The sequence below is a fragment of the Bubalus bubalis genome, chromosome X (assembly GCF_019923935.1).
Source record: "Bubalus bubalis isolate 160015118507 breed Murrah chromosome X, NDDB_SH_1, whole genome shotgun sequence".
Taxonomy (NCBI): domain Eukaryota; kingdom Metazoa; phylum Chordata; class Mammalia; order Artiodactyla; family Bovidae; genus Bubalus; species Bubalus bubalis.
In genome coordinates this window covers 124065520-124088352 of record NC_059181.1, presented here as the reverse complement: position 1 = coordinate 124088352, position 22833 = coordinate 124065520, and the positions used below count along the sequence as shown (strand labels likewise).

Below are 22833 nucleotides of genomic sequence, written 5' to 3'. Positions count from 1 at the left end.
AACAATCCAATGGGGAACCTTATGTAGATTTTATTGTCAGGCTACGTCAAAATTTAAATAAAACAGTCTCACAACCTGCTTTGAGAGATATACTGATGCAAGTTCTTGCTTTGGATGGTGCTAACTCATAATGTAAAAAGATGATTCAGTCTCTCAAAGCACAGAGTGCCCCTCTAGAAGAATATCTTAAAGTTTGCCAGGATATTGGGTCAGAAGCATATAAAATGCAACTTCTGGCTCAAGCATTGTCTAAGGCTAATAAAAACACAGATATGAGATGTCACCAATGTAGAAAATTAGGACACATTAAAATAGACTGTAAAGGAAGATGAAGGTAGTCAGTGATAAATTATACTATTGGCTTTGATGCCACTCCTATTTGTATTGGCTTTGGAAGTATATGTCTTAAAACAGGATATCAGAAGTGGCTGTCAGTTGTCAAAGAATCAAATGAGGATAAGACTTCCCTCTTTCTGTTAACTGCCCTTACTTTTTTAGAAAAAAGGAAACTTCCAGCATGATGAATCCACCTGACCTTCCTGATTGTGTTGCTGAAATTAGCCATGGTATTGAAAATTGTTTAAGATGGAAATTATGTAAGTGATCAAAAGGTCACTTATTAAATGTTGCAGAAGGCTCCATTATCGACTGGGAACCCCGAGGAACCCCTAAACTTATAGAATCTAAAGTGTCTTCCCCATGGGTATATAATGAAAAGACAATTAGTATATATAGTAGTCAACCCTTCATATGATGTGGGGGTGGGATTAGCTCCCCCGTGCCTCGTCTAGATCATTATCCTATTCATGATGAATTATGGAAAATACCCACGGCATTAAAAGAACTAATTACTTGGAAGGGACGATATACTAAATATATTTTAAATGACCCAAAAGCTACCTTTAATTTTACAAAAAACTCTACCCACACTATTCAGACTTGTATAAGAATTCCTTTTGTTTTTATGATTGGACCAGCAAAATATGATCCCAATTTGGGATTAGTAACATGTATTAACTATTCATTTTATAAATGTATACATAATACCATTCCTTTTGATGAAAGTTGGCAGAGTATTTATGTTCTTAAAACCAGAACTGGCATATGGGTTCCAGTTGGTTTACAATGACCTTGGCAAGAAAGCCCTACATTATATGTTATTGAACAAATCTTGAAAAATCTTAAACGTGTTAAACATTTTCTGGGATTACTAATTGCTGCCACCTTAGGCATTATTGCTATTACCACTACAGCAGCCATAGCTGAAATGGTTCTTCATAAATCTGTACAAACAGTTCATTTTGTACAAGAATGGCATAAAAATGCGGAGGTCCTTTGGACGACTCAACAAAAAATTGATGGAAAGTTGGCCTCCCAAGTGGCCGACCTTCAACAATCTGTGATTTTATTAGGAGTTCAATTAGTCAGTTTACAAAAACAGGTGAGACTAAGATGTGATTGGAACTACACTTCCTTTTGTGTAATGGCTTTGATGACCCAGAGGGATGGCATGGGGAGGGAGGTGGGAGGGGGGTTCAGGATGGGGAACACGTGTACACCCGTGGTGGATTCATGTCAATGTATGGCAAAACCAATGCAATAATATTTGGCAAATCTAATACAGTTATGTAAAGTTTAAAAATAAAATAAAATTAAAAAAAAAATAAAATTCATTTAATACTTAAAAAAAAAAATTAAAAAAAAAATAAAATAAAATTAAATAAAAAAAAAACCAAATACAATAAGACACAATTCAATTGGGATAGAGTTAAACAACACCTATTGAACCAAAGTAATATTTCTGTAGATATTCAAGATCTACAACAAGATATATTAAAAGCTTTTAATAAACATCTTGATGTAATTTCTGGATCAGATTTTCTTGATACTGTTGCTGATAATCTTTCTTCTCTTAATCCCTTAAAATAGATCAAGACATTTGGATATGGAATTGCTCTGGTTATGGGAGTGCTATTAATTATGTGTTTGTGTTTCTGTATAGTCTGGAGAAGAACGATCAAGAGACAATGAAGCCAACAACAGCAACTAGCATTTCTCATCATTTCTCATCACATGCAAAATCAAAAAGGGGGAGATGTAGGAGACAGGAAGAATAAAAGAAAAGCAGGCCCCAGAAAGGACCGCAAAAGAAATTTATAATTACTGATAAACTGGATGCTATAAGGCATGAGACTCTTGGAACAAATCCAGAGGGAACAGTTCATAATTTTGAAAACAAGATATGATCCTGGGGTCAGACTGGCATCTCAGAGTCACATGTTTTATGTATCTGGTGGAAAATCTATAGATAAGAATATTAGTCTTAGTTACTGATTTGTTATTGATTACTGCTTCCTAATTACTCAATGGTTAATGATCATTTTGTTCTTTGGCCCTGAAGGCCACATGAGTTATAGCTTAACTCCCTGCTTATTCTTTCATTCATGGCTGAAAGTATAATAAAGCTGGCTTGGATTCAGTTTTGGCACCTTCACCTTGAAGAGGTGTTGGTTCCCTGATCCTCGCTTTTCTCTGAATTCTTATGTCTCATTTTTCATTCTCTCATCGTATCACACTTTCAGAAACCCTGCTTGTAGAGCTGGTCTCGACAACCCTCCATATCCAGTAGAATAGTACACATAGGTGAAACTTTGTATAATTTCATCTTCAGTGAGATAGAATAAGCTTACCTGTATTCCCTCCTTGAAGGAGAAGTCACAACTGAGACAACATCTGTGCTTCCTACCTAGTGGAGTCTCACATTGTCAATTTGTAAGGGTCATCATTGAGAGATTCAGATTCAACTGACTCACAGTGAGGATGATTAATACTGGGTTCAGGGTGAGGGCTGGATTTCAGTAGTGAGAACTTTGAAACAAAGAGAGACACACATTTTTTTCTAAGGTACAACAAACAGATAGGATTTAAAACATCTAAAACACTTAGGTGCGCACTAACCATCGTATACAATGCAATTTTTCTTTAAAATATAATTTACCAAAGCACTTGAACCATACTGGACAATGGATCTAACATGGATTTAAAAAAATAAAATGAGAATGTTGTCTCCCAGGACAGAGAGTATTTTTCTTCAGTATGCCAATATTCATTTTTTCTATAACCCTGAAAATTTGGTTCTGTACCCACCAGAGGTACTCTTTAAATTGTTAGAAATAATAAACACATTAATTTGACCTAGTTATCTGATACTATTATAATGATGCTTTAGAGGAGAGAAATATTTAGTCTTCACTCTTGATAATGGCACCCCACTCCAGCACTCTTGCCTGGAAAATCCCACGGATGGAGGAGCCTAGTAGGCTGCAGTCCATGGAGTCGCTAAGAGTTGGACACGACTGAGCGACTTCACTTTCACTTTTCACTTTCATGCATTGGAGAAGGACATGGCAACCCACTCCAGTGTTCTTGCCTGGAGAATCCCAGGGACAGAGGGGTCTGGTAGGAGGCCGTCTATGGGGTCGCACAGAGTTGGACACGACTGAAGCGACTTAGCAACTTAGCAGCTTGATACCCTGGTACCTCTCCTTTCAAAAGCATTGCTGTAAAGCATGCTTACTGCTAGTTTGCATTTACAGTAATAAACTGTATCAAAACTATGTGCTGCAGCACTTAAATACTGAGTCGTTTAGAAATCCAGGTGTCTAATCTCTTGCTTTCCCTCCTACGGAAATCATTCACTTCACATGAACCATAGAATAATTGATCTTGTGAACTTCTTAAATAAAAGCAAGCATTAAAAAAATCATTTCTGTATGAAACCTAACTGAAATTCACCTACTAGGGGCCTTTAAGAAGATGAAATCAACTAAAGAATAGTTATGTTAATACTATCTATGTTGATGTATCTAGGATTTCTCAATATTTCTGAGAAATATTTCTCAATATTCAAGAATTCTTAATCTCTTATTCTCATTAAGAAAGATCAAATTGGGAGATGCCATTACTACATATTCCAGAGAACTGGAAAAAGAAGGGCCATGAACAAAACTGATCATGTGTATAAAGTATAGGATTTATTTTTTCTTGCTTGGCCGAAATCCTTTAATGTAAAAGTGATGTGCAGTAGAATGTTGAATATGTAAACAAAATAATGCAATTCATTCTTCCTTCATCAGGCACAGCAGTGCTCTAGCTTTGTTTGCTAAAACTGACATCTGGAGGGCTATCTGAGGCCTCCTTCATCTATGCACTTTTGTTTATTGCTGAATCTCATGACAACTGATTTGTTTGTGTTTTTATACAGTCCAGCTCCATAATCAGTACTCTTACAGTTATTAACATCAGTGGGGTGCAGCAACTAGTCACTGGTGGTCAGGATTTCAGGCTGCCCATGATCCTGTGTTATTGGGATACTATTGTTTTCAGGCTTAGGAGTGGTGATACACCTGTCTTGTAATTACACAACACCAGCTAATGCCTCAGTGTGGGTTATTGACTGACTCATTTGTTTAGATCTTAGGTGTCAAACTGAAATAAGTCAAGCAAAGAAAGACAAATATGACATAATATCACTTATATGTGGAATTTAAAACAAAAACAAACAAAACAAGCTCATGAATACAGAGAAGAAATTGATGGTTTCCAGGGGCATGGGTTGGGAAAGGTGGGCAAAATAGGTGGTCAAAAGTTATAAACGTTCAGCTATAACATGACATCACAAGAAAGAAAATTGCCAGGTGACAGATGTTAGCTACACTTATTGTGGTGATCATTTTGCAAAAAATACAAATATGGATCATTATGTTGTACACCTGAAACTAATATAATGTTTGTTGATTATACTTCAATTCTTAAAAAGTAAAGGACACATGAGGAAAAAGGAAAACAGTGACTCAGGTATATCCCATAGTTCTGGGGTCACTTTTAGGTATTAAAAGTTCAACCTAGTCCAACCCATTTTAAAATTTCAATTCATTATCTATTTACTTTTCATTTTCTTTCTTCCTCTAGTAATAGCCAGACTTCAGCTCAAGAGACTTGGAGTGGTGAGGAAAGACTACTGGCTCTTTTATTTTTTTCTTCTCTTTTTAGATTCCCTTTCTCAGATGGGAAGTACTCCTGATAAAATACATGTTCAGTTGTCACTGCTTCCCTGACTATGAATGACCAGTCATCAGTGACCTGTGCAAGGCACATATTCAAATTATGGGTGCATGTGAAGTCATCTAGAACCATGTGGCCATGTGACTGATCTTTGCCCTAGTCTGTGACATCCAGTTGCAACCCCTGCCAAGCTCAGTAGTACACCCCAGAGCCTCTGGCTGTTGGGAACACCTTCATCAGCAGGCTGTCTTCTTGGATAGCATCCTAGCAAGATGACTCAACACTGGCTATCTTTGATGGCATCCATTTGACCAATGGGAAACCCATACACAATTTTTATGCCACACTGGAAGTTCAGGCTGTTCCGCTGACAAATCTTCTCTTTGCCCTGCCATCTCTCTTCTATTATTTTCTCCTGTTGCTCAGAGTCATAAGGGACAGACCAGATGGTCTACTAGATAAGCAGAGGTGAAAACAAAAAATGACATGCCAGCATCCTCCTCCTTTTACCGAGTCTTGCAGTTTCTGGCAAGCAGTTATCTTGGAGTCCTTTCCACCTTCATTTGGTAATGGAGTACCCATCCTCTTCCCCTTTAAGAAGAAAGAGCACTTACTGTGATAATAATTTTGCAATATATACAAATATTAAGTGTTTGTGTTGCACATCTGAAACTAACATAATGCTATATTTCAATTATATCTCAAAAATAAAATTTAAAAAGAGGAAAATAAACACTCCACATGTATGAAGTGAAGTGAAGTTAAAGTCACTCAGTCATGTCTGACTTTTTGCAACTCCATGGACTCCATGGAATTCTCCAAGCCAGAATACTGGAGTGGGTAGCCATTCCCTTCTCAAGGGGATCTTCCCAACCCAGGGATCAAACCCAGGTTTCCCACATTGCAGGCAGATTCTTTACCAGCTGAGCCACAAGAGAAGCCCCTCCACATGTATAACTTTTTACATATAACTTCACTTATCATCTTACCAATAACACTATGAAATAGGTAGCAAATGTATCATTGACCCATTGTACAAAAGAATCAAAAACACAAAGAAGTATATGATTGTCCCAAAATGTGTTTTCAAAGACCCCCTGTGTGAGTGGCAGAGCCAGGAATGAACTCTGGTTCCCTGCTTCCCAGGCTTTTGCTCTTCGCTGGAGCCCCACTCTAAGCCTCACTGCAGGCACTCTGCTTTATCCTTGCAACTAAACTGACATGAAGATCTTTGGGACTTAACTAATGACATCTCCTTGGGCACGTTGTTGCAAGACAGAGAGGCCTTATTCACAGTCCCATTGCAATATATTAAAGCAATGTTCTGGTAAAGGAAGGGCCATTTTGTATATATACATTGCTAGGTGCTTTGGGGAAGCTGTGGTAGGGTGTCTTTCTTAGGAGAATGTTAGAGTTCAAGAAGACAATGAACAATCATGTGCTAAATGATCTAAGTACTTGGATAACTGGGTTAGCCAGGGAGAGTGTCACAGGAGATGTAGGATAAGCCTTGACTGAAAAGCTTAGGGTTTATGGGACAAGATAACTAATCAGGCAGCAATGAGCATAAAGCAGCATAATACAGGTCATACTAAAACAAACAGTTTTGTGTGGGGGAGGGGGAGTAGATGAAATGTTTGGCTCAAAGCAGTGGGATTACCATACTACAAGGTTCAAGAAGAAGAGACCCCTTGTCTTGTTCACCACTGGATCCCTGGTGCCTTGAAGAAGGCTTGGCAAATAGCAGGCTCAATAAATATTTGTTGCTTGCTGAGCCTAAGAATAGAGATGCTTGCATCTGGGTTCCACCTTGTAGGTAAGAGGGAGCCTTTGGAGTTATCATCAGGAATAGAATCACTTGAGCATGTCACAAAGTGTCTCTAGAAATATTTCAAATTTTATTTTGTATCCAGGCTTCATCCTACATCCTTATCCTATCTAAGGAAATCTCAAAGCAGGTAAGGGCAAGCAGGTAAGGGCAAAAACAGCAGCCCCAGTCTGTGAAATGAGGCTGAGGAATGGTCAAAGTAGCATTCACTTTTCTTTATTTGGCTGACGTTAGAATCAAATTTATAGTAATATTTGTATAATTTCTTGTGGTTTGAAAAATCTAGATTTACATTTATTTGCACACTTAATAAGACTGTAAATTGGTATAAATTTCCAGAAGGCAGTTTGGCAACCTGTATCAAAAATTTAAAAAATGTTCATGCCTTTTGACCTGGTACTTCTTACTGCTAGAAATGTACTCTAAGAAAACAAAGATATGAACAAAAATTTAGCATAATCAAGAAAAACTAGTAACACACTGAATAAACATTTTGTGAATATTTCAGTTAATTTTATATTATTCAACCAAGAAAATTCCTGTTGTAGAATAATTACATACAAAAAAAAAAAACATGTACCCAAATAGACTGGAAAGTCTGGAAGAAATTATGCTAAAATATTAGGGATGGGGCCTCTCCAGGTGATGAGATAATAGTTTATATTTCCAATTACCATGTGTATTTTTTATAATCAAAGAAAAACTATACTTTCTGAATTTGTTTTTAAAAATCTATCTTCTCATCCTTTCTGCAGAGGCAAAAAAAAAGAAACGGGACAGAGAAATGGAAGTGACAATAAATTTAATGTAATTGAGGAACATATCATAGGTATTTATGAACTATGCCTAGGTACTCTAAGCCCATTCTTGGAGTAATCCTGCAAATTACTTCTTATCTTAACATTCTTGCCCCATATGACTATCCATGAAAATGACAACAGAACAACAACAAAAATGGAGTTTAATCTTGATGGTTCTCTGCTTTCTGGTGTCCCAAGGAGGAAAAAGTGATATATATAGCTCTAAGCCTAGGATTCTCTTTGAATTCTAGTATAAACCTCTATTCTTCTGCTTCTTGCCCTTAAAGCTGGTATAAAATTTAAACAGAAAATGAAGGAAATGGACTCTAGCAGCTTTGACAGTGTTTACTCTACTTCCTCCTAACTTTGCAGTAATTGGGAGTATTAAGAAATATGACTACTAACCTCAAACAGGCAGTTCCCTGCTAGCTAACTTTCTGCTGACATCATCCAAGGTAATGCCAGGGTAGCAGATATGAGGGGAGGGTGGTTCTTTTTTTTTTTTTTTTTTTTTTTTTTAACTCTGTGCGCTATGGCCCATCAGCTTTCCTCTTTCTTTCTCTCTTGTCTCCTTCCTCTGCCCCATGTCCACTACTCACACATGCTCAGTGAACCAGTTGGAGTGAAAACACTACTGACAGACCATGGCAGTTTCAAATTATAAACCATTCACAGACTAGGTAAATTGCAGGTACACAGGTTTATTATTTAAATTAGCTCAACACTGCTTGCTTGTTAATTAGGCTCTTAAAGACGCTGTTGCTCTAGATTTTTCTCCAAAGTGGAACAGCTCACTTATTTGGCCTTCTTCTTTCCTCACAGACCAGCAGTTCCACCCCCAAGGCTGAGGTAAAACAGTGCCTTCTTTAAGTACTCCAAAATGGCATAGCATATATTATAATAAGTGAAAAATTACCAGGATAAAATATAAGTGCACATTTCAGAAAATATACATTGAGTGTAAAAGCAATATTTGGGGGGAAGTCATGTACATATTACTGTATTTAAAATGGATAACAAATGCCTATTGTATAGCACATGGAACTCTAGTCAATGTTACATGCCAGCCTGGATGGGAGTGGGGTTTGGGGGAGAATGGATACATGTATAGGTATAGCTGTCCCTTTGCTGTTCACCTGAAACTAGCACAACATTGTTAATCAGGTATACCCCAATAAAGACAAAGAGTTTATAGTTAAATAAATAAATAAATATTTTTTAAAATCGCAAAATAAGAAAAGTATAAAGTAAAAACAAAAATCATTCATAATACCTCCACCCAGATACAATCACTGTTTTCGGGACATATATTTTGTATCTGTGTAAATGTGTTTATATGTATATATGTATGTATATATAAACAAAATAAAATCAGTTTCATGTTGCTAAAAAAAGTTTTAAACACATTTGTTTTTTTTGCCCCTAGTATTATATTTTGAGCATCTTCTTAGGTCAATGTTAAAAAAAAAATGACTTCATAGCATCTCTTTACAATGGGTATGACAATTTATTTGACCTACTGGTAATTTATAATTTTTCAAGTTTTCATTGCTACAAATAATGTTTAGATAATAATCTTTGTCTATAAACTATTAAGGATTATTTCCTCAGGATAGAAGTGTGATTTGAAATCAGAAGGAATGACTGTTTAAAGGTTTAAGACATATTTTAAAATTACCATCCAAAATTGTGCCAATTCACATTAAGTCCAGAAGTATATCAGAGAACCTTGGCAATTCTTGGAAATATTTCAGTATGGTTTGAGAATCCTGACCCAGTCCCAGATATGCAAAGTTCTTATCTAATTATTTGCATCTCAGATTTACTGCAATTTCCTACCTATAAACAGAAAGACTCTCCATTGACCTTTATGAAAAATCACTTTTTAAAATGACCACCAAGTCAAATTAGTGGGTTTGCTATCTTATACCTCTTAGTCACATTTCTCTGTGAATTTCACTTACATCCTAAATCTCACCAGAATGTAATAAAAATTATAGGACAAATATCCATGTGAAAATTTCACTGACTGATTTCAGATGACTGAACAAGCCACCAAATAAATGTAAAATGTTATTCCCTAATGTTTTGGGTAATTTTAATTAATGTCAGTCAATTTCTGTGAAAATTATATGAGAGAAGCCTTACATTTTATGAACAGTAACATGTGCCAGAAGTGTGTACTTCTCACCTTACATGAATAATCTCATTTAATTTTCACAAAACTCCTAGGTGAAGTTCTGATGAGGAAACATAGGCTTAGAGAGTATAACTAACTCTACTCCAACCACTAGAAAATAGCAGAACCACATATGAGGCCCTGGTATATTTGATAGTACAGCTAGAGCACTTGCCACTTCCCCACTTGACATTCTGAAAGGTAAACTGAAACAGAAATATCATCTCTGAAGATCAATAATTTTCATCTTTTTGCTATTTTTACATGTCTTTTACTATGTTTGATTCTATTTCCATCTAAAACCCTCCTACCATAAACTAGTACTACCCCAGGAATATTCTGAAAATGAATCAATAAGTGATTGCAGAGCCCATTAGAAGTCTAAAATACAGCCACTCAATTTAACAACACATCTATATGTGACATTGAAGCTGCTGTAAAAATGACTTAAACCCAGTGGCTCCAATTTTAATGTTGTCTATTAGTTTATATGTAGATGTACACTTTCTTATTTAACAATATTGGGAAAGAATATTTATCCTCAGATACCTTCATTGTATTCATCAGAGACAGACAGAATGAAAACAAAAATCACAGAAAACTATCCAACCTGATCACATGGACCACAGCCTTGTCTAATTCAATGAAACTATAAGCCATGCCATGTAGGGCCACCCAAGATGGATGGATCATGCTGGAGAGTTCTGACAAAACATGGTCCACTGGAGAAGGGAAAGGCAAACCACTTCAGTATTCTTGCCTTGAGAACCCCATTAACAATATGAAAAGGCAAAAGGATATGACACTGAAAGATGAACTCCTCAGGTCAGTAGGTGCCCAATATGCTACTGGAGAAGAGTGGAGAAATAACTCCAGAAAGAATGAAGAGATGGAGCCAAAGTGAAAACAACACCCAGTTGTGAATGTGACTAGTGATGGCAGTAAAATGCTGTCAAGAGCGATACCACATAGGAACCTGGAATGTTAGGTCTATGAATCAAGGTAAACTGGAAGTGGTCAAACAGTAGATGGCAAGAGTGAACATTGACATTTTAGGAGTCAGTGAAGTAAAAGGAACTGGAATGGGTAAATTTAACTCAGATGACCATTATATCTACTACTGTGGGCAAGAATCCCTTAGAAGAAATGGAGTAGTTCTTATAGTCAAAAAAGAGTGAAAAATGCAGTACTTGGGTGCAATCTCAAAAATGACAGAATGGCCTCTATCCATTTCCAAGGAAACAATTCAATATCACAGTAATTCAAGTCTATGCCCTGACCAGTAACGCTGAAGAAGCTGAAGTTGAATGGTTCTATAAAGATCTACATGACCTTCTGGAACTAACACCAAAAAAGATGTCCTTTTCATCATAGGGGACTGGAATGAAAAAGTAGGAAGTCAGATACCTGGAGTAACAGGTAAGTTTGGCCTTGGAGTACAAAATGAAGTGGGCAAAAGCTAACAGTTTTGCCAAGAGAACGCAAACACACTCTTCCAACACCACCAGAGACTCTACATTTGGACATCACCAGATGGTCAGTACTGAAATCAGATTGATTATATTATCTGCAGCTGAAGATGGAAAACCTCTATACAGTCAGCAAAAACAAGACTGGGAGCTGACTGCGCCTCAGATCACGAACTTCTAATTGCCAAATTCAGACTTAAATTGAAGAAAGTATGGAAAATCACTAGACCATTCAGGTATGACCTAAGTCAAATCACTTATTAGTATACAGTGGAAATGACAGTTTCAAAGGATTAGATCTGATAGACAGTGTGCCTGAAGAACTATGGATGGAGATTCATGACATTGTACAGGAGGCAGTGATCAAGACCATCCCCAAGAAAAAGAAATGCATAAAGGCAAAATGTTTGTCTAAGGAGGCCTTAAATATAGGTGAGAAAAGAATAGAAGTTAAAGGCAAAGGAAAAAAGGAAAGATATACCCATCTGAATGCAGAGTTCCAAAGAATAGCCAGGAGAGATAAGAAAGCCTTCCTTAGTGATCAGTGCAAAGAAATAGAGGAAAACAATAGAATGGGAAAGACTAGAGATCTCTTCAAGAAAATTAGAGATACCAAGGGAACATTTCATGCAAAGATGGGCACAATAAAGGATAGAAACAGTATGGACATAACAGAAGCAGAAGATATGAAGAAGAGGTGGCAAGAATACACAGAAGAACTGTACAAAAAAGATCTTCACGACCCAGATAACCATGATAGTGTGACCACTCACCTACAGCCAGACATCCTGGAGTCCAAAGTCAAGTGGGCTTAGGAAGCATCACTACAAACAAAGCTAGTGGAGGTGATGGAATTCCAGCTGAGCTATTTCAAGTCCTAAAAGATTATGCTGTTAAAGGGCTGACTCAATATGCCAGCAAATTTGTAAAACTCAACAGTGGCCACAGGACTGGAAAAGGTCAGTTTTCATTCCCATCCCAAAGAAAAGCAATGTCAAAGAATGTTCAAACTACTGCACAATAGCGCTCATCTCACATGCTAGCAAAGGAATGCTCAAAATTCTCCTAGTGAGGCTTCAACAGTATGTGAACTGTGAACTTCCAGATGTTCAAGCTGGATTTAGAAAAGGCAGAGGAACCAGAAATCAAATTGCCAACATCTGTTGTATCATAGAAAAAGCAAGAGAGTTCCAGAAAAACATCTAGTTCTGCTTTATTGACTACACCAAAGCTTTTGACTGTGTGGATCACAACAAGCTGTGGAAAATTCTGAAAGAGATGGGAATACCAGACCACCTGACCTGCCTCCTGAGAAATCTGTATGCAGGTCAGGAAGCAACAGTTAGAACCAGATATGCAACAACAGACTGGTTCCAAATTGGGAAAGGAGTATGTCAAGGCAGTTTATTGTTACCCTGCTTATTTAACTTCTATGCAGCATACATCATGTGAAATTCCAGGCTGGATGAAGCACAAACTGGAATCAAAATTGCTGGGAGAAATATCAATAACCTTAGATATGCAGATGACACCACCCTTATGGCAGAAAGTGAAGAAGAGCTAAAGAGCCTCTTGATGAAAGTGAAAGAGGAGAGTGAAAAAGTTGGCTTAAAACTCAGCATTCAGAAAACTAAGATCATGGCTTCCGGTCTCATCTCTTCATGGGAATTAGATGGGGAAACAGTGACAGACTTTTTCTTGGGCTCCAAAATCACTGAAGATGGTGACTGCAGCCATGAAATTTAAAAAATGCTTGCTCCTTGGAAGAAAAGTTATGACCAACCTAGAGAGCATATTAAAAAGCAGAGACATTACTTTGTTGACAAAGGTCCTTCTAGTCGAAGCTATGGTTTTTCCAGTAGTCATGTATGGATATGAGAGTTGGGCCACAAAGAAAGCTGAGCAACAAAGAATTGATGCTTTTGAACTGTGGTTTTGGAGAAGTCTCTTGAAAGTCCCTTGGACTACAAGGAGATCAAACCAGTCAATCCTGAAGGAAATCAATCCTGAATATTCATTGGAAGGACTGATGCTGAAGCTGAAATTTGAATACTTTGGCCACCTGATGTGAAGAACTGAGTCATTGGAAAAGACCCTGATGCTGGGAAAGATTGAAGGCAGGAGGAAAAGGGGACAACAAAGGATAAGATGGTTGGATGGCATTACCGACTCGATGGACATGAGTATGAGCATGCTCCGGGAGTTGATGATGGACAGGGGGCCTGGCATGCTGCAGTACCTGGGGTCACAAAGTGTTGGACATGACTGAGTGACTGAACTGTACTAACCTTCATTGTAACTCTTGCTGACATCTACAAAATGCCACACAAATATCTGAGGGCAGAATTTGACTATCTTTACATCAATATATAAGTTACTAAATATGAGGTCAGGACTAATCTAATGTATGAATCAACATCTTTCAGAGCATCTTGCTCCCTCCTCTTCCCTTAAAAGGAGTGGCTTGCTTTTCAAGTGTCTATTTCTAGTTCCTTTCAATAAGTTATTAAACACTTGTATGAGAATCCTATAAACATTTGGGAAACAATATCTGAGACAATTCTTTTTGTCCACAGGAGCCATCTTGAGTACATTAAAACTGTTGGAATTTACAAGATAGCACCTAGTTACAGCACTGGTATTGTCCTAGATAAACTCATCCAACAAGCCTTGTAAGGCAATTTATGATTATCCTCCCAGTAAGTGTTTCTCAGACTCAACATTCCTGACATTTTGTGCCAGATGTTTCTCTTTTGTTTGGAGGGATTCCTGTATTCATAGGATGTTCAGTGGCATGCGTGCATGTTAAGTCACTTCAGTCATCTCCAACTCTTTGCACTGGCCTCTATCCAGTAGGTGCCAGAAGCAATGCCTTCCCCGCAAGTTGTGATCATCAAAAATGTCTCCAGACACTGATTAGTGTGCCTGAGGGTGGAAGATCAGTTCAGTTCAGTCCCTCAGTCATGTCCGACTCTTTGTGACCCCATGAATCACAGCACGCCAGGTCTCCCTGTCCATCACCATCTCCCAGAGTTCACTCAAACTCACGTCCATCGAGTCTGTAATGCCATCCAACCATCTCATCCTCTGTCGTCCCCTTCTCCTCCTGCCCCCAATCCCTCCCAGCATCAGAGTCTTTTCCAATGAGTCAACTCTTCACATGAGGTGGCCAAAGTACTGGAGTTTCAGCTTTAGCATCATTCCTTCCAAAGAATACCCAGGGCTGATCTCCTCTAGAATGGACTGGTTGGATCTCCTTGCAGTCCAAGGGACTCTCAAGAGTCTTCTCCAACACCACAGGTCAAAAGCATCAATTCTTCGGCACTCAGCCTTCTTCACAGTCCAACTCTCGCATCCATACATGACCACTGGAAAAACCATAACCTTGACTAAATGGACCTTTGTTGGCAAAGTAATGTCTCTGCTTTTCAATATGCTATCTAGTTTGGTCATAACTTTTCTTCCAAGGAATAAGCGTCTTTTAATTTCATGGCTGTAGCACCATATGCAGTGATTTTGGAGCCCCCAAAAATAAAGTCTGATACTGTTTCTACTGTTTCCCCATATATCTCCCATGAAGTGATGGGACCAGATGCCATGATCTTCATTTGCTGAATGTTGAGCTTTATGCCAACTTTTTCACTCTCCTCTTTACTTTCATCAAGAGGCTTTTGAGTTCCTCTTCACTTTCTGCCATAAGGGTGGTGTCATCTGCATATCTGAGGTTATTGATATTTCTCTCGGCAATCTTGATTCCAGCTTGTGCTTCTTCCAGCCCAGTGTTTCTCATGATGTACTCTGCACATAAGTTAAATAAGCAGGGTGACAATATACAGCGTTGGCGTACTCCTTTTCCCATTTGGAACCAGTCTGTTGTTCAGTGTCCAGTTCTAACTGTTGTTCAGGGTGAAAGATAGTAGACAAAATCTTGCCAGTTGAAAACCACTGCTCTCACTACAGTGTCCCCAACTTCTTTGTAGCAAGGTGTTATTTCTGATTTCCACTCAAAGCTTGAGATTAAGGTAAAGAAGAAAGAAATGTCTATAGAGAGGAAAATGCTTGAGTTGGGCAAAGATGGTCAAGAGGTAGGGTATATCTGTAAGGACATAAAATATTAACCTCTTCCCTTCCCTACTTCCCATACTTCCCTCTTTCTTATTTTAAAGAAGAATCAAGAAAGGTATATTTGCACTATTAGATAGCACATATATTTGGGAACTATACTGGAATGGTTAAGAATGTGATCGCTTTAATAGTATGAATCTTTATGAAAATCCTAGCTCTGCCACTTCCAAGCTGAATAACTTTGGACAAGTTTCTTAAGCATCCTATGTCTCAGTGTCTTCATTTGTAAAATGGGGATAATAATATAGTACGTTTTCCACCAGACTGTTGTGATTCTATAATAGAAGGCAAATAAACTGCTATTAGGGAAAAACAAGGAAAACACCCCAAAAGGTAACTCCTTTTATGTAAGCAGCATAAAAAGGTTCTTGGAAAGTTGTTTAGGGGAATTCCTTGGGGGTCCAGTGGCTGACTCTGTGCTTCCACTACAGGCAGCAAGGGTTCGATCTCTGGTCAGGGAAATAAGATCCCGCATACCAAGGCCCTTCCCTCAACAAAAAGAAAGAAAGTTGTTTGAAAAGTTCTTTTTCTACCTTGATGTTTTTTGTTTTGGAAATTAAAAAAAAGTACTATATCTATTTTTAGAGCTAACATATAGAAAATTTCCTGAATAATTTCTCTGATAACCTTCTGGCTTAAATGGAATTTTAGCTTTCTTATTTTTAACAGGGAAATGATTTCTTAAATTTTTAATCCAAACCTGATAATTAAAGAATAGGCTAGAACAATGGTGGAACCACCAAAGCTGCCCAAAGGACCTGTACTTATGCACCCATTCACCCAGAACTAGAGAGCCCCAGCCACTCTGGAACCACTACAAGGATTATTAAAATCTTGTGAAGTAAGAGACAGTGCAGCAGAGGCTGGCTGGATTTTGCCTAGTAAAATCATGTTAGACCTGTTTGGTTCATCTGTGATTGACTTGGCTTGTGACAAAACATTTAACTATGAGGCTAAAACTTTGACCTCTTCTAGATGACTAAGAAAAATGCAGCAATTAAATTGAAAACATTGAAGTCCAAGCTCATGTACCCCCCCTTAAATCATAACAAATTTAATATCTAAAATCCAACTACAAAGTAGGCAGCTATGCATTTGAAGAGAAAATAAAGAAGAAAATTGATTTCAATATGCATAGAGATTTGCTAGTCAAAAGTTGTGTCATAAATACCTCCTATATTTTTCATCCCCTACCTTAGGTATCAAGTTTAAGATCCCTTAAGAGCCATGGAAATAATGTGAAAAATGTTCTGTTCTTGTCACCCTCCCTAAATCTCCTTTACGTTTTAGCATCAATATTAACTCAACCAACTACCTCAGTGCTTCGAGAAGTGTTTACTGGCAGAGAGGAGATCTACACTGAGCCTTTGACAACTGCCTCTTGCACAGACCTTGAAACACAGAAGTTTCTTCTGTTGATGTCATAAAGAGAACCTGAGTTATTTCTCTAGCATTTGCGTCTCTTGTCAGCCTGATTCAAATCTGTTCAACTTCCAGACATAGTATGCTGCTAAGTCGCTTCAGTCGTGTCCGACTCTGTGCGACCCCATAGACGGCAGCCCACCAGGCTCCTCTGTCCCTGGGATTCTCCAGGCAAGAACACTGGAATGGGTTGCCATTTCCTTCTCCAATGCACGAAAGTGAAAAGAAAAAAGTGAAGTCGCTCAATTATGTCCGACTCTTAGCGACCCCATGGACTGCAGCCCACCAGGCTCCTCCGTCCATGGGATTTTCCAGGCAAGAGTACTGGAGTGGGGTGCCATACATAGTATAGACAGTATAAAAACTCAAGGTTTGGACTATACCTTCACAATGTCCCTGTATTTCTTTCTACATCACTCCCACACCCAATAAAGAAAAGTAAGCAGAAAATCAAAACCATCAATAATCCTATCAATCAAAATGTAACATTTTGGTAATAAATAATTTAAAACTTTTTCTATGGAGATAATGTATTTAAAAAAAAAGGATCATTTGATGTTTTCTTTTAACAAGTATTTTTCCTTATATATTATTAATATATATATACATATATATTATATATTTTGAAGAACAACATGCATGCATGTATGCTAAGTTGCTTCAGTTGTGTCCAACTCTGATCCTTAAGAACAATATACTTATAGACAAATACACAAACTGTAAGTATACAGTTGCCTGATTTTTCACAAAATGAACATGACCATGTAATCATCACCCAGGTAAAGAAATAAAATATTACTGGCTTCCCAGTGCCACACCACCCATGCCAAAAGTAAAACACTATCCTGTCTTCTTTCATGGTTCACTACTTTTATGTTTCTGAAATTTTTATAAGTGTAATTATAGACTATTTACTTGTTTTCGTATCTGGCTTCCTTCAGGCTGTATTAGAAGATTCATCCAAATGGTTGCATGTGGCAATAATCACCCTTATTATTGTACAGAAGTCCATTGTGTGAGTATACAACGTTATTTATTCATTCCATACTTGATGAACATTTGGAATGTTTCCAATTCTTGGTTCTTATGAATAATGCTGCTTCTGAGTATTCTTGTACATATATTTGGTGTATTTACGTTCACGTTTCTCTTAACACACTTAAAAATACAATTGCTGAGTCATAGGATATATATTAGCCATGTTCCAAAGTTGTTGTGTAAGTTTACACTCCCACCAGCAGTTCATGGAATCCTAGTCATTTCACATCCTCACCAAAACTTATTATATCTCTTTTCCATTTTAGCAATGCAAACAGATGCATATTTGTGTCTCACCCTGTTTTCAACTTGCAATTCTTTGATATTGATGATATTTGATGATGCTGAGTAGCTTTTCATAAATTCACTGGTTATCCTTTTTTGTGAGGTGTCTAATCAAGTATTTTACCCTTTTGTCTATTGTGCTGTCATTGTTAATGTGTAGAATTCTTTATATATTCTGGTTACACCAATTCTTTAGATATTCTGGTTACATCTCCCAATCTGTAGCTTGTTTTTTCATCCTTTTAATGATGATTTTGATTAACACCAATTTTACTGCATTTTTCGTAGTTTTTTGTGTCCTGTTTAAGAAATCTTTGCCCAAAGTCAGAAAGATATTGTCCTATTTTTACTAGAAACTTTACTGCTTTATCTTTCTCATTTAGATCGGCAGTCCATCTGGAATTGATTTGTATATGGTGATATACAGAGGTTAGAGTTCCTATTTTTTCTGTGTGTAATGAAATAAGCTATGAATCTAGCACCATTTTTTGAGGTCATCTTTCCCTGTTACACTGCAGTACCACTTTTGTCATACGTCAAGTAGCTTTATATATATGCAAATCGGTTTCTAAACTCTCTATTCTGCTCCATTCTTCTATTTATCTAATTTTGTGCCAACATCATGCTATTTTAACTCTTTTTTTAAAATTTAAATCCATTTATTTTAATTAGAGGCTAATTACTTTACAATATTGTATTGGTTTTGCCATACATCAACATGAATCCACCACAAGTGTACACATGCTCCCCATCCTGAACCCCCCTCCCACCTCCCTCCCTGTACCATCCCTCTGGGTCATCCCAGTGCACCAGTCCCAAGCATCTTGTATCCTGCATTGAACCTGGACTGGCGATTCATTTCTTATATGATATTATACCTGTTTCAATGCCATTCTCCCAGATCATCCCACCCTGTCCCTCTCCCACAGAGTCCAAAAGACTGTTCTATATATCTGTGTCTCTTTTGCTGTCTTGCATACAGGGTTATCATAGCCATCATTCTAAATTCCATATATATGCATACTACTGTATTGGTGTTTTTCTTTCTGGCTTACTTCACTCTGTATAATAGGCTCCAGTTTCATCCACCTCATTAGAACTGATTCAAATGTATTCTTTTTAATGGCTGAGTAATACTCCATTGTGTATATGTACCACAGCTTTCTTATCCATTCGTCTGCTGATGGACATCTAGGTTGTTTCCATGTCCTGGCTATTATAAACAGTGCTGTGATGAACATTGGGGTACACATGTCTCTTTCAATTCTGGTTTCCTCGGTGTGTATGCTCAGGAGTATCTTAACTCTTGTAACTTTATAATATCTTGTTATCAGGCAGTCTATGTCCTCTATCTTTATTCTTTGTCTTGATTATTCTTGGTCATTTCCATTTTCATAAAAACTTTAGAATAAGCATTTCAATTTCCACAAAAACACCTGCTGCAGTTTTTGTTAAGACTGCTACACAATTTGTAGGTCAGTTTGGAAAAATCGTTACAATAGTGTCTTACAAACTATGTGCATGACATATACCTCCATTTATTTAGGTCTTTTTAATATCTCTTGGTGACTCTTTGTAGTTTACTATGCATTGATCTGTCATAGATTTTGTTTGATTTTTCCTAGATATGTGCTATTTTATGGTATTTTAAATATTCATTTTCTATGATTGTTTCTGGCATATAAACACAGTTGTATGTCTGATCTTGTGGTATGACATTAATAATTCACTTATTAATTGCAAAGCTTGCTTACAGAGTCTTTTGGACTCTCTACATATACAATCTCATCTGTGAATATTGACAGTTTTATTTCTTTCTTTCCAGTCCTTACACCATTTTTTCCCTATTTTGTTGCATTGGCTGAGACTTTTGGTATAATGTTAAATGTGCATCTGTGTCTCATCCACAATCTTGGTGTGTACTAGGGCAAGAGCCTTTCAATATTTTATTGTTAAACATGTTTCCTGAAGGCTTTTGATATATCCTCCTTATCAGACTAAACAATTTCTCTTCTATTCCTAGTTTTCCATAAGTTTTATTATTTTTTTTAGTCTTGAATGGACTTTCTCAAATGTTGCGTGAGATAAAATATTAATTTCATCTTGATTCTGTTGCTGCTAATTACATCCATTGATTTAAAAGTGTTAAACCACTTTTGCATTTCTGAAATAAAATTAACCTATCTAGGATATGGGCTACCTTGGTGGCTTAGGGGTAAAGAATCCACCTGCAGTGCAGGAGACACAGGTTCAATCCCTGGGTATAAAAGATCCCCTGGAGAAGGAAATGGCAACCCACTCCAGTATTCTTGCCTGGGAAATGCCATGGACAGAGGAGCCTGGTGGGCTACAGTCTATGGGGTCTCAAAGAGTTGGACATGATTTAGTGACTGAACACAACAATTTGGGATATATTATCTTTTTAAATATAACACTGTATTTTATTTGGTAATGTTAGGATTTTCAATAATAAAAAAATTTATATGTTGTGACTATATGACCATGTCAATAAATATGCATCTATTTTTATCGGTTTTAATGACTGAATTTGTTCCCATATTGATGTACCATAATGAAAGTTGTTTACAAAATTTTGCCATCATAAACAGCACTGTGCTTAACACCCTTGATCATACATATGCTACTCAAAGTTTTCCAAAGTACTAAGTAGCACTGCCTTCTTGGTGCTATTTGCACTCAGCAGTAATTTTATAAGTATCAATCGTCAAGAGTTAGAACTCAGATTTCCTGCTTGCTTTCTACAGGTTTCTTGGATAGCAGAAGCTCCCTAAAGTATAATCTTGGGCTTGCTTGCCCTGGCTAAAGATTGATATCTATTCAAAGGAAAAAAGACCTGGGAAGTGAAAAATCTAAACACCTTAGTATTAAAACATGGGAATATACTTTATGACACAATTCAATATGGTCTCAGAAAAACTCAAGTAAGTAATGACAAGACCAAGGCTAAGGACCTTAGAGACACTGGATTCACATACCAATTACCAGCTATGTAATCTTAGGCAAATTAGTGCTTGCTGTAACCAGGAGTTTCTTCACCAATAAAAGAGAAATATATTAATAGTAGAGGATTGTTAAGATATTTACTTATTTATAAGAAGCTCATACTACAGCATTATTTTACAGAGTTGGCATTCAGTAAATATCAGTTCTTTTAGTTTCTATTTAGTTAAGAGGATGTTTTAAAAAAGAAAAGGATTTGCTAGTTTTTCTTTGAAAAGGCTCAGGGGAAAAAAATATCTTTTCCAACAGGCTCTCCCCTTAAACTTTAATACATGTAAATAAATAGAACACTTCTTATACTTGAAAACTGCTTGGTGAAAAAAAAAAACTATACTATTAATGATATCATTTATTTTTTATTGTCATCAAAATGCCCCTGTAAATGTCTTCTCTATATGACTTAAACTTGTCATGCAAGCCAGGGTGAAGTCCTAGTTCAGAGATGACTAATTAGGATCAGATTAGGTACTTCTTAGTTATGAAATAGTTGAGTCACACTCTCAGTCTACATCTTTTGATCTGAGGGTGGTGACATAAAATTTGCAGAAAGCACTTGGGGTATGATGCATTGGTTAATTATTTAAACTTACTGACACTTATGCCAGAGATACCTGATCCCTAAGTCTGTAATGCAATGACCAGATTGTGTTTCCACTCTTGGTTCTAGTTTTATCCTCTGGAGCTACTACAAGCGTTAGTGGAAATCTTATTTATGTGAAAGTCCTTCAACTATTTAAAGTCAGTGCTTGGGGGAGGGATAAATTAGCAATATTGGATAAACAGATATAAACTACTATACAAAATATAGATAAGCAACAAGGACTTTGTAGCACAGGGAAATATATTCACTATCTTGTCATAACCTATAATGGAAAAGAATCACACACACATATATATATATATATATATATATATATATATATATAGCTGAGGGCTTCCCAGGTGGTGTTAGTGGTAAAGAACCTACCCACCAATGCAGGAGATGCAAGAGATAAGGATTGAATCCCTGATTCAGAAAGTTCCCCTGGAGGACAGTATGGCAGCCCACTCCAGTATTCTTGCCTGGAGAATCCCATGGACAGAGAAGCCTGGCAGGCTACAGTCCATAGGGCCACAAAGAATTGGGTCAGACACGACTAAGGTGACTGAGCACACATGCATATAGAGCTGAATCACTTTGGTGTATACTTTAAACTAACACAGTATTGTAAATCAACTATATTTCAATACAAGATAAAAAAAGAAACCTATGAAAATCTGAATAAAGTATTACTTTAACTAACAATAATGTAAAAAATATAAAGTCAATGTTCATTTCTCAGTGCACTTTTCAATAAGGATTATTATATAAAAGAACAATAAATTTATAAAAGTACAAGCAGAATCAATTTTCCAGAAATAATTCATGATATCTGGTCCTACAGGATGGGACATTTCCAACATTTACCAAACAATCCAAATCAATACTCCTGTAAAATAAGTAATTAGCTTTAAAAAATCATGGTAAAGTTGAAGTTTTGTTTATATCTTTTTGTATAGTATCAACATTTGAATATCTGTACAATTTTAAAACCTCTTAATAAATGCTGACTTTTCAAAATG

At 36.9% G+C, this 22833-nt stretch overlaps 1 protein-coding gene across 6 annotated transcripts in view; it reads right to left on the bottom strand.

Moving 5' to 3' along the window:
* SLC6A14 (solute carrier family 6 member 14) overlaps positions 1–22833 on the bottom strand; it is a 434305-nt gene that overhangs the window by 39406 nt on the left and 372066 nt on the right. The window contains exon 1 of one of the 6 annotated variants that reach the window (XM_044937353.1): positions 5575–5593. The exons of the other annotated variants lie outside the window; for them this stretch is intronic. The gene's annotated coding sequence lies outside the window, so the exon portion shown is untranslated. Of the gene's footprint in view, positions 1–5574; positions 5594–22833 lie in introns of those variants that run through there. 6 annotated transcript variants of the gene reach the window in all.